The following is a 12,486-nucleotide window of genomic DNA, read 5'->3' on the forward strand; positions in this document are numbered from 1 at the left end:
ACTATGTGTCATCTCTTTGGAGCTTATCCCACTGGTGAAAACATCTCATCCTAAATCCTGTTAATCCTTTTTTAAATTTGCATGTAAAAAAAGGCAATGCTACAGTGGTGATGGGAGATTTCAATATGCAGGTAGACTGGGAAAATCAGGTTGGTACTGGACCCCAAGAAAGGGAGTTTGTAGTATCTCAGCAGGACAGGCAGCATCTCTGGAGAGAAGGAATGGATGACATTTCAGGTCGAGACCCTTCCTCAGACTGATGGGAGTTACCTACAGGCCCTCAAACAGTAGCCTGGATATCGGGTGCAAGTTACATCAGGAGTTAAAATTGGCATGTAACAAAGGTAATGCTATGGTGGTGATGGGAGATTTCAATATGCGGGTAGACTGGGAAAATTAGGTTGATACTGGACCCCAAGAAAGGGAGTTTGTAGAGTGCCTCTGAGATGGATTCTTAGAGAAGCTTGTACTGGAGCCTACCAGGGAAAAGGCAATTCTGGATTTAGTATTATGTAATGAACCGGATTTGATAAGGGAACTCGAGGTAAAGGAATCATTAGGCTGTAGTGTCCACGACATAAGTTTTAAACTGCAATTTGAGAGGGAGAAGGTGAAATTGGATGTATCGATATTGCAGCTGAGCAAAGTGGACTGCAGAGGCATGAGAGAGGAGCTGTCCAAAGTTGACTGGAAAGGGACCCAAGCAAGGAAGATGGTGGAACAGCAGTGGCAGGAATTTCTGGGAATTATCCAGAAGATGCAGATCTTTTCATTCCAAAGAGGAAAAAAGATTCTAGGGGAAGAAAGAGGCAACCTTGGCTGACAAGGGAAGTCAAGGACGTTATGAAACTAAAAGCGAAGGCATATAACATAGCAAAGATTAGCGGGAAGCCAGAGGATTGGGAGGTTTTTAATGAACAACAGAAGGCAACTAAAAAGGCAATACCAGGAGAAAAGATGAAATACAAAGATAAGCTGGCCAATAATATAAGAGTTTCTTCAGTTATATAAAGAGTAAGAAAGAGGCAAGAGTGGAAGTTGGGCCGCTGGGGAATGATGCAGGAGAAGTGATAACGAGGAATAAAGAAATGGCAGAGTTGACTAACCTTTTTGCAATTTCAGTGGAAGACACCAGCAACGTGCCTGAAATTCAAAAGATTCAGGGGTTGGTAGTTAATGGAGTGGATATTACTAGGGAGAAGGTGCTTGGGAAGCTGAAAGGGCTGAAGGTGGATAAGTCACTCGGACTAGATGGACTGCACCGCAAGGTTCTGAAAGGTGGCTTTAGAAATTATGGAGGCATTGTCAGTGATATTTCGAGAATTACTAGAACAGGAGAGGTCCCAGATGATTGGAAAATTGACAATGTTACCCCGCTGCACAAGAAGGCAATGCAGAATTGTAAGAACTATGGGCCGGTTAGTCTGACTTTGATGGTTGGTAAGATTTTAGAGTCCATTATTATTATTATAAAGGATGAGGTTACAGAGTACTTAGAAGTTCACGATAAAATAGGCTGAAGTAGCATGGCTTTGTGAAGGGGAGATCTTGCTTGACAAATTTCTGGAATATGAAGAAGTAAATAAGACAGACAAAGAAGAGTCCGTCGATGTTGTTTACTTAGATTTTCAGAAAGCCTTTAAGGTGCCACACGTGAGGCTGTTAAGGAAGATGAGAGCCCATGGTATCAAAAGATAGATACTAGCATGGATAGCAGGTTGGCTGGATGGCAGAAGACAAAGAGTGGCAATAAATGGAGCTTTTACTGGTTGGCTGCCAGTGACTTGCGGAGTTCCGCAGTGGTCGGTGCTGGGGCTGCTATTCTTCACGTTGTATATTAATTAATTGGTCGAGGGGATTGAAGGCTTTGCGGCCAAGTTTGCGAATGATACAAAAATAGGTGGAAGTGGCAGGTACTGTAGAGGAAGCAGGGAGTCTGCAGAAGGACTTGGACAGGTTGGGAGAGTGGGCAGCGAAGTGGCAGATGGAATATAGTGCAGCAAAGTGTGGAGTCATGCATTTTGGTAGCATTTTGGTAATTCCAAAATTTGTGGAATTGTGCCAGTATCGGCCTTCCTTAACAAAAGTAACAACTTGCATTGGGTAACATATTTCACCTGCCGATAATCTACCACTCTACCAACACTCTATATCTTCATGAGGTCTATTACTTTTCACCAACTAGTTTTCTATGTCTCCAAGTTTCCTGTCATTGTCAGACTGTTAGACACTGCTCTCACATGGCGATGTATATTCTTGAATTCTTCATCTCCCAACCTCATTGTGGTCCTTGCACTTAATCTACACTTTCTCTGCCTTTGTAACTATGTACTGCTTTCTTTTTTCTTTTGCATTTAATGATATTTATATTTCATATTTTCATATTTCATATTTCAGATACAGCGCAGAAACAGGCCTTTTCGGCCCACCAAGTCCGCACCGCCCAGCGATCCCCGTACATTAACACTATCCTACACACGCTAGGGACAATTTTTTACATTTTACCCAGTCAATTAACCTACATACCTGTACGTCTTTGGAGTGTGGGAGGAACGAAGATCTCGGAGAAAACCCACGCAGGTCACGGGGAGAACGTACAAACTCCTTACAGTACAGCACCCGTAGTCAGGATCGAACTTGAGTCTCCGGCGCTGCATTCGCTGTAAGGCAGCAACTCTACCGCTGCGCCACTGTGCCACCCTTATGTATGGATAGAGTGCAAAACTATTTCTCACTCTATCTTGATATTCATGACTAATAATAAATCTAATAATATGTGGCACCACCTAGGGGTCAAGCCACTTACTGATCGAACCTTCGTCACCAGAACTGGAACGATCACATGACAGTTGGAGATGACAATTGACAGCTGGGGATGAGAAACTCTGCTCGAGCCCTCGAGTGAACAGACGTGTGGTGCTCCTCTCAACAGCAACTAGCACCTAACTGTTCTCCTAACTAAGGACGCGTGTGTTCAACCACTGTTTTGTCAATAAAACCCGTTTGATTCACAACGCTTGGTTTACTACATTGGTGACCCTCGACCATCCAAAACGGCTTCTTTTGGATTTCGACAATGGACACTGATGACAACCCGGCCCAGCAGAACGCAGTTGCTCTCAAACTGCCCGTTTTCTGGACTGCACAGCCACATGTGTGGTTCCAACAGACCGAGGCCCAGTTCAATATTCGGCGCAATACCGCCAAAGCGACCAAGTATTTCTATGTGTTCGGCGCGCTGGACCAAGACATCGCCGGGCAGCTCATATATTACCTTCGCCAACCGCCCGATGACGGCAAGTATGAGGGTCTCAAAGCACTCCTGTTGCACACATTTGGGCTCGGCCGTCACGAATGGGCCGCCCGGCTCCTTCACATGGATGGGCTCGGCGATCGCAAGCCGTCCGTGCTGATGAGCGAGATGCTCTCCCTGATGGACGGACATCAGCCTTGCCTCCTATTCGAGCAAGTGTTTCTGGAGCAGATGCCTGATGACATCCGCCTGCTCCTCGCCGGTAGAGATTTCGCCGACCCCCAGCAGCTGGCTGAACGAGCGGACGAGCAGTGGCAAACAGCAGGATGGTGTTTCCATCGGTCGGGTGTCGGCAGCATCGCGACAGTCCCAGCAGCCATTTCCAGCCCTTGCTGCCAGCACAGCATCAAAGCCGGTCTGGGGCGACGCCGTCAAAGGTACATGATGCTACTACCACCAACGCTGGGGTTCCGAGGCATGTCGATATCATTCTCCCTGCACTCGTCCGGTAAAAGCTGCGGCCGGCCGCCAGTCGTGGCTGTCATGGTCGGCCAGAAACATCGCCTCTACATTTGGGACCGCCACTTGGGCATCGTTTCCTCGTCGACACGGGAGCGGAGGTCAGCATATTGCCCCCGTCGGATGCCGACACCCGTTCCAGTAGGCGATGGCCTACCCTGACTGCCGTCAACGGCAGCCCCATCCGGACGTACGGTGTCTGCACGGTTCCCCTTATTTTCAGCTCCTGCCACTTCACTTGGCCTTTCACTGTCGCAGACGTCTCCCAACTGTTGCGCCGATTTCCTCCGGGCACATTCTCTGGTGGCCGATATGAACGGACAACGCCTCGTCCACTCTGAGAGGTGTCTCGTCCACTTTCCAACCCATCTCTTTGCACCCTGCCGTTCCTACTGCTCCACACCTGTACTCGATATCTTCCGCTAAGAACGTGTATGCTCAGATAGTAGCAGATTTCCCCGACATACTGACTCCCTTCCAATCCGCCTGCCCCAAACACGGCGTGCTGTACCATATCCTCACCACCGGACCGCCGCTCCACACATGGGCGGCAGGTTTCCCCCCCCCCCGATAAACTGCAACTTGCCAAGGATGAGTTCCAACAAATGGTGGACATGAGCATTGTGTGTCGGTCCGACAGTCCGTGGGCTTCTCTTCACATGGTCCCTAAAGCTGGAGGCCTTGTGGGGACCACTGCCGTCTTCATAACGCCACGACGGCGATCGGTATCCTGTTCCCCACATTCAAGATTTCACGGCCCATCTGGAAGGCGCAAAATTCTTTTCAATAATTGGCCTGGTCCACGGTTACCATCATATTCCTATGCAGCCGGACGACGTGCCCAAGACCGCAACCATCACACATTTTGGCCTGTTTGAGTTCCTCAGGATGCCTTTCGGCCTCAAGAACGCCGCTCAGGCTTTCCAACGCCTTATGGACATGGTAAGCTGTGGGTTGGACTTTCTGTTCATTTACCTAGATGACATTCTCGTCGCCGGTCACTCTTGTCAAGAACACTGCTCGCACCTCCGGCTCCTTTGCCAGCGGCTCAGCAAACATGGCCTTGCCATTAATCTGGCTAAAGTGCCAGTTTGGCCTTAATTCAATTAATTTCCTTGGTTATCACGTCACCCAACATGGTGCAGTACCACTCCCGCCCAAGGTTGAGGCCATTTGGCAGTTTCCTTGGCCTTCCACGGTGAAAGGTCTTCAGGAGTTCGTTGGCATAGTAAACTTCTACCATCGGTTTGTGCCAGCGGCTGCCTGGATTATGCGGCCATTGTTCAAGTTCCTGGCCAACAAACAGCGGGACCTTGAGTGGGATGCTGAGGCCACAGCCGTTTTCAACGGCACAAAGGAGGCTCTAGCACAGGCAACGATGCTGAGGCTCCGACCGCCCTGACTGGACGCATCTGACACTGCTGTAGGTGGAATCGCTTTGCCCATATCCACGTTGATCTCATGGGCCCGCTACCACCATCAAGGGGTGTTACCCACCTTCTCACCATTGTAGACCGGTTCACACGATGACCAGAGGCTGTCCCGCTCGCCGATATCTCTGCCGCAACATGGGCCCGTGCCTTCGCTGCTCACTGGATCGCCCGTTTTGGTGTGCCGGTGGACATCTTATCAGACCGCGGCATACAGTTCACCTCTGCGTTGTGGTGCGCCATGGCCCAGCTGCTGGGCGTGCAGCTGCACCACACCACAGCTTACTATCCACAATCCAATGGGCTGGTGGAACGTTTCCATCGACACCTGAAGTCCTCCCTGAAGGCACGGCTCACAGGCACGGACTGGTTAGATGAGCTGCCTTGGGTTTTGTTGGGGATCCGATAGCCCCGAAAGAGGATTTGGCTACTTCATCCGCTGAGTTGGTGTACGGTGCCCCGCTTACAGTCCCAGGGGACTTCATCCCAGCAGCACGTTGGCAGCAAGAGCCTCCTTCAACTGTGCTGGTGCATCTCCACGACCAGGTGGGCCAGCTGACCCCTGTACCAACGTCTCGTCATGGACTTAAAGGCCTGTCCCACTTAGGCGATTTTAAGGTGACTGCCGGCAACTAGGCTGTCGCCGAACGTTCGGCGGGGTGTCACGGGCATGATCGTGAGGAGTCTTCCAAAGATCGTAGTGGATCTCGGTGCGTCGCCGAGAAATCAAACGGTTTGAACGGATGACACGAAGCTGGGGGGCAGTGTTAGCTGTGAGGAGGATGCTAGGCGGCTGCAACGTGACTTGGATAGGTTAGGTGAGTGGGCAAATGCATGGCAGATGCAGTATAATGTGGATAAATGTGAGGTTATCCACTTTGGTGGCAAGAAATGGAAAGCAGACTATTACCTGAATGGTGGCCGATTAGGAGAAGGGGAGATGCAACGAGACCTGGGTGTCGTGGTACACCAGTCATTGAAAGTAGGCATGCAGGTGCAGCAGGCAGTGAAGAAAGCAAATGGTATGTTGGCATTCATAGCGAGGGGATTTGAGTATAGGAGCAGGGAGGTTCTGCTGCAGTTGTACAGGGCATTGGTGAGACCACACCTTGAGTTTTGCGTACAGTTTTGGTCTCCTAATCTGAGGAAAGACATTCTTGCCATAGAGGGAGTACAGAGAAGGTTCACCAGATTGATTCCTGGGATGGCAGGACTTTCATATGAAGAAAGACTGGATAGATACGGCTTTTACTCGCTGGAATTTAGAAGATTGAGGGGGATCTTATAGAAACTTACAAAATTCTTAAGGGGTTGGACAGGCTAGATGCAGGAAGATTGTTCCCGATGTTGGGGAAGTCCAGAACAAGCAGTCACAGTTTAAGGATAAGGGGGAAGTCTTTTAGGACCGAGATGAGAAAGTTTTTTTTCACAGAGAGAGTGGTGAATCTGTGGAATTCTCTGCCACAGAAGGTAGTTGAGGCCAGTTCATTGGCTATATTTAAGAGGGAGTTAGATGTGGACCTTGTGGCTAAAGGGATCAGGGGGTATGGAGAGAAGGCAGGTACGGAATACTGAGTTGGATGATCAGCCATGATCATATTGAATGGCGGTGCAGGCTCGAAGGGCTGAATGGCCTACTCCTGCACATATTTTCTATGTTTCTATGAAATCTCTCGGCGACAGCTGGCTTGTCGCCAGGTATCGTAGCTTATTGCGGTCGCTGTCACATGCTGTCCCCAGGTTTAATAGGTTCTCTTAAGATACATTTAGAAGCACTTAATATTAAAATAAGTAAAGATTTCAAAATACCATAAAATGCTTGTGTTTAACCAATTTATTTACCGTAAGGACATTTGACAGGTAGATTGGAGGCGACAGTTTGACGGTCAGGTAAGCGTGGGAATTTTTGCGATGTTTTTGGCCTCAGCCATTACATTTAAAGTGGGCTCCAAACCCAGATATTCAACCAAGAAACCAGATATGCATCTCCCTTACATTTTCAAAGAATGCCCACACACTTTTCACAAAATCCACTGAACCACGTTTAAAATTATTTTTTAAAATACTGCTATTAGTAAACTGGAAGTAAATCCAGTTTATTCCTTGTTACAGTGAAGCTTGGTTTTTAAGTAACCCATACAAGGTGTTATAGTTCAAAACTCTCAAGTACTTACTGACTTGTCAGTGATTTCAGCGAAAATTAGGACGCCGGAGAAGCTTTGACAGCGTGGGAATTTTCGTAATGTTTCAGAAGACGCTGTAATCTCGACCTGACTCGGCATTGTCGTGGTATTTGTCGTCAGGTAAAAGAAAAGTTCGGCGATCTTTTCGCCGAAGTGGGACAGGCCCTTTACTACTTCACACGTTCCACCTTCCCTCAAGGACTGTCAGTACGTTTTCCTTTGCAGGGACTCACATTGGACCCCGCTACAACGGCCTTACAAAGGTCCTTTCCGGGTGCTGCAACATGGGTACCGCAACTTTTGTGCTGGACATGGGGGGGCAGACGGGAGATTGTTTCGGTGTCCCGCCTTAAGCCTGCTTATGTCGACATTGATCAGCCGGTGCGGGTAGCACAGCCCCATCGTAGGGGTTGGCTGCTTGCCACCCGCACCCACCCTCCCCTCTGTAGGTGGTGCCTCCAAGCACGGACCATGTGTACACGCAGTCTGGATGCCTTACTCGGGCCCCAGCTCGTTTTCATTCCTCCGGTTTGGGGGGGAGGGGGAGGGTCATGTGGCGCCACCTAGGGGTCAAGCCACTTACTGATCGAACCTTCGTCACCAGAACTGGAACGATCACATGACAGTTGGAGATGAGAAGCTCTGCTCGAGCCCTCGAGGGAACAGACGTGTGGTGCTCCTCTCAACAACAACTAACACCTAACTGTTCTCCTAACTAAGCACAGGTGTGTTCAACCACTGTTTCATTAATGAAGCCCGTTTGATTCACAACGCATGGTTTACTACAAATAAATAATATGATGAAAGAATGGGTCGACTGGGCTTCTATTCATTGGAATTTAGAAGGATGAGAGGGGATCTTATAGAAACATATAAAATTCTTAAAGGATTGGACAGGCTAGATGCAGGAAAAATCTTCCCGATGTTGGGGGAGTCCAGAACTAGGGGCCACAGTTTAAGAACAAGGGGTAGGCCATTTAGGACTGAGATGAGGAAACATTTGTTCACCCAGAGAGTTGTGAATCTGTGGAATTCTCTGCTACAGAAGGCAGTGGAGGCCAATTCACTAGATGTTTTCAAGAGAGAGTTAGATTTAGCTCTTAGGGCTAAAGGAATCAAAGGATATGGGGAAAAAGTAGGAACGGGGTACTAATTTTAGATGATCAGCCATGATCATATTGAATGGTGGTGCTGGCTCGAAGGGCAGAATGGCCTACTCCTGCACCTATTTTTCTGTTTCTAATCTATAAATACATTTTGTATCATCTGTGATTTGGAAATTCTCCCCCCTTTACCCCAGCCCAGGTTTTTTATACAATGCACTCTCATAAACCAGCATCATCCAGATTTTCTGCACCTTCGATTATCAAATTAATACTCCAGTACATTTTTAATTCACTTTTTAAATGAACAGCATGCGAAAAAAAATCCCAATGAGTCAGGAACATTTAAAGGGGGTGTGGGAAATTAGATCACAATTAGTTTAAAGTGAACACAGAACTGGTGAGCAGGAAGGGAATGTGGAAACCACATCCCCTGCAACTGGGAAGAGATGTTGGAACTGGGACCCAGTGTGTGGAAAGAGAGGAAATAAAATACACAGTAAAAGGCAGCAGTAAATTAGTGGGTCAGGCAAATCTTCAGACTGATCAGTCTGAAGAAGGGTCCCACTAGAAACGTCATTTATTCATGTTCTCCAGGGATACTGCCTGACCTGTTGGGTTACTCCAGCATCTTATTGTGTCTTATGTTGTGTAAACCAGCATCAGCAGTTACTTGTTTTGACACGTGAAAGGAAAGCTTGGGAACCAGGATTCCAATGAGTGGAAAATGAGCATCTGAATCAGGACCTCGGTGAGTTGTAAGGGAATGTATCAAATTTTGCCTGTGACCCAGCTGCCGAACTATCAGCATTTCCAAATATCTTGAGTGGACTATTAAAGTTTTATTGTAAAGTTTAAAAAAATTCTGCACTGAATTTATGAAAATTCAAATCTTCTCAACAAGTAAAATCAACTAATGACAAATCTAATTTTATAGTTCCAAATTAAGCAAAGTGAAGATATTTGGAAATTAATTTGAGATCAATTCAAGATTATCTACACACAACACAAAGAAATAGTAGCAGGAGTAGGCCATCTAATTACTGAAACCAGCCCTGCCATTCACTATTATTATGTCAGATCTTTCCTGCCCCCAATTTATATTTTTTCCCAGTCTCCCATAAACCCTTAATTCCCTGATCTTTCAATAATATATTCTCTTTAAAAACTACATTGATATGGCTTCCATAACCTCTTGCGGAATTCCAGAGTTTTACCACCCTTTGTATGAAGAAATTCCCGATCACCTCAGTTTTAAATGAACTAACTACTTGCTGCACCTGTAAGATAATCTTTCATGGTTTACAAGACACCATGATCCCTCTGTACTTCATTCTTTTACGATCTTTCTCAAATTCAATGTATCCCTTTTTCCCTCTTACTGACATGACTGATCTCATGCTTTCCCACAATTAAGTTTGATTGCCTAGTTTCTGCCCACTCAATCTGTCTTTATCCTGCTGTAGAATATAAACATCCACATCGTAGTATGCCCTCCCACCTCTCCTCATGCCTTGAGGAAATATGGATGCCTCACACACTGTTCCCTCCTACATATGATTAGTATAGATAATAAACAGCCTATGGTCAAGAATGAATCCTTTTAGCCTTATAAAGACCCAATCATTCGGACTCTGCCTTCTATGTGATAATCAGTCTTCAATTGATATGAAACTATTTTCCCCAATACCATGAGTTCTTATCTTCTGCAATAACCTTTTACTAGTCACTTTGTCAAATACCTTCTGGAAATTCAAATGCCCTGCTTCTCCACTCTTGCTATTACCGACATTGCTTTTACTCCAACGAGTTTGTCAAACATGATTTTCCTATCAAAAACCATGTACTGAGCTTCTCTAAATGATTAGCTATTCCTTTCTTGATTGTAGTCTCCAATATCATGGCAACAACAGATGTTAAGCTAATTAGCCTTTGATTCCCACTGCATTTGTATTATTTTAGATCTTTCCCAGCAGTTAACTCGTATATGTTCTTTTTGGAAGCACTTTATCTTGACAAATTGCAAGCAAATCTTGTTCCTTGAGTCATTTATTTTGTATATATATTACTTTGAGATATTGCAGAGATGTACCAGTGCACCATGTAAATGCATCTTTTTCCGGTTAATGAGACTTGGGGAACACCTGCAGGTAATTTGTGAAATTTGATTCTGGAAAATACTGGATGAGAATATTATATATCTTCGCATTTTTTAATTACTTTTGGGATGAGTGGTTTTATTAAGAAGTTTATTTTTTATTAAATAGCAACTAATGCAAATATTTTGTGTTACAGAAACGAACTATTTTTGTTAGATTTGGTCATTCCAATTGTGTGGTAACAGTATTTGAGATGGGGCTTGAAGTTATTAAGGTACATTAAAATGTTTACCAGATTTGTAGTTAACAAATTCTTTGGTGCATTCTTTAGCAGCACAAAACAGATGGTCATCTGGTAGACACAACTAGTTTTTTTTTCATGTAGAAAGGAACAACAGATGCTGGTTTACACCGAAGATAGTCACAAAATGCTGGAGTAATTCAGCGGGACAGCCAGCAACTCTGGATAGAAGGAATGGGTGATGTTTCGAGTCGATACCCTTCTTCTATCCACTGATAATGGACAGGTCAAAATGTAGTCTTAAGCTGGTCGGGAGTCTGAGGGAGGTCAAAGGAGAAAATAAAATGTAAAGACAATGACTAAATAATCAACATGACTTTTCCCTGACTTATCACGGTTTGGTTTGGGAACAGCTCCATCCAAGACTGCAAGAAATTGCAGGGAATTGTGGATGCAGCCCAGACCATCACACAAATCAATCTCCCTTCCATTGAAGTGCTTGGGATATAAAGTGTGAATCTTTGGTTCAAGAGTCTTCAGCAAGGAGGCTGAGGCAAGGAGGCTTCACTTCATTTGAAATGGCAGGCAGGTTGGTACAGTGTGTTTCCTGTAGGATGTGGGAAGTCAGGGACATCGCTGGTGCTTCAGGCAACTACACCTGCAGAAAATGTGTCCAGGTGTAGCTCTTGAATGAGCATGTTGGGGAACTGGAGCAGCAGCTGGATGACCTCAGGGCCATCCGGGTAAACAAGAGTTTCCTGGACAGGACCTACAGTGAGATTGTCACACCAAGGATACTGGGAGAGCAAAGGTGGGTGACTATATGAAAGAGGAGTAGACGTGGAGTGCAGGAGACCCCGGTGGATGTACCTAATGAAAACTGGTACAACCTCTTGGAAGCAGACGACACGACAAGATTGAGTGGTGGCCAGAGCTGTGATCCTAACCTTGGTGCCGAGACTCAACGGGGAAGAGTGACGTCAGGCAGAGCCATAGTGGTGGGAGACTCCATCGTCAGAGATGCGGACACGAGATTCTGTGGCAGCGGATGTGACTCCAGAATGGTGTTGCCTCCCTGGTGCCAGGGTCCAGGATGTCTCGGAGCGGCTGCATGGCATCCCCAAGAGTAAGGGGGAGCAGCCGGAGGTTGTTGTGCATGTTGGTACATGTGATATAGGTAGGAAGAGGAAGGAGGTTCTGCAACAAGAATTTATGGAATTGGTCAGAAGACTGAAAAGCAGGACCTGCAGGGTGGTGATCTCATGCTTGCTTCCAGTACCTCATGCTAGTGAAGGTAAGAATAGGAAGATAAGGGAAATGAATGTGTGGCTGAGGAGTTGGTTCAGGGGGCAGGGAGTCAGATTTCTGGATCATTAGGATCTCTTCCAGGGCAGAGGTGACCTGCATCAAAGGGACGGGTTGCACCTAAACTGGAGGGGGATCAACATCCTCGTGGGAAAGTTTGCTAATGCGACACAGGAAGGTTTAAACCAGATTGGCAGGGGGTGGGATTTCATCCAGGACAGAGGCACGTGAGAGGCTAGAAATTGATGTGGAGGGTGGTGTAGGAAAGGTTAGTGGACAGAATAGGCAGGTGGAAGGTGGAGAGCGAGGAAGGAGAGTTGGTTTAAACTGCACTAATTTTAATGCAAGGAGCC

Source organism: Rhinoraja longicauda, chromosome 31 (genome assembly GCF_053455715.1).
Source record: "Rhinoraja longicauda isolate Sanriku21f chromosome 31, sRhiLon1.1, whole genome shotgun sequence".
In the NCBI taxonomy this organism is placed as follows: Eukaryota; Metazoa; Chordata; class Chondrichthyes; order Rajiformes; family Arhynchobatidae; genus Rhinoraja; species Rhinoraja longicauda.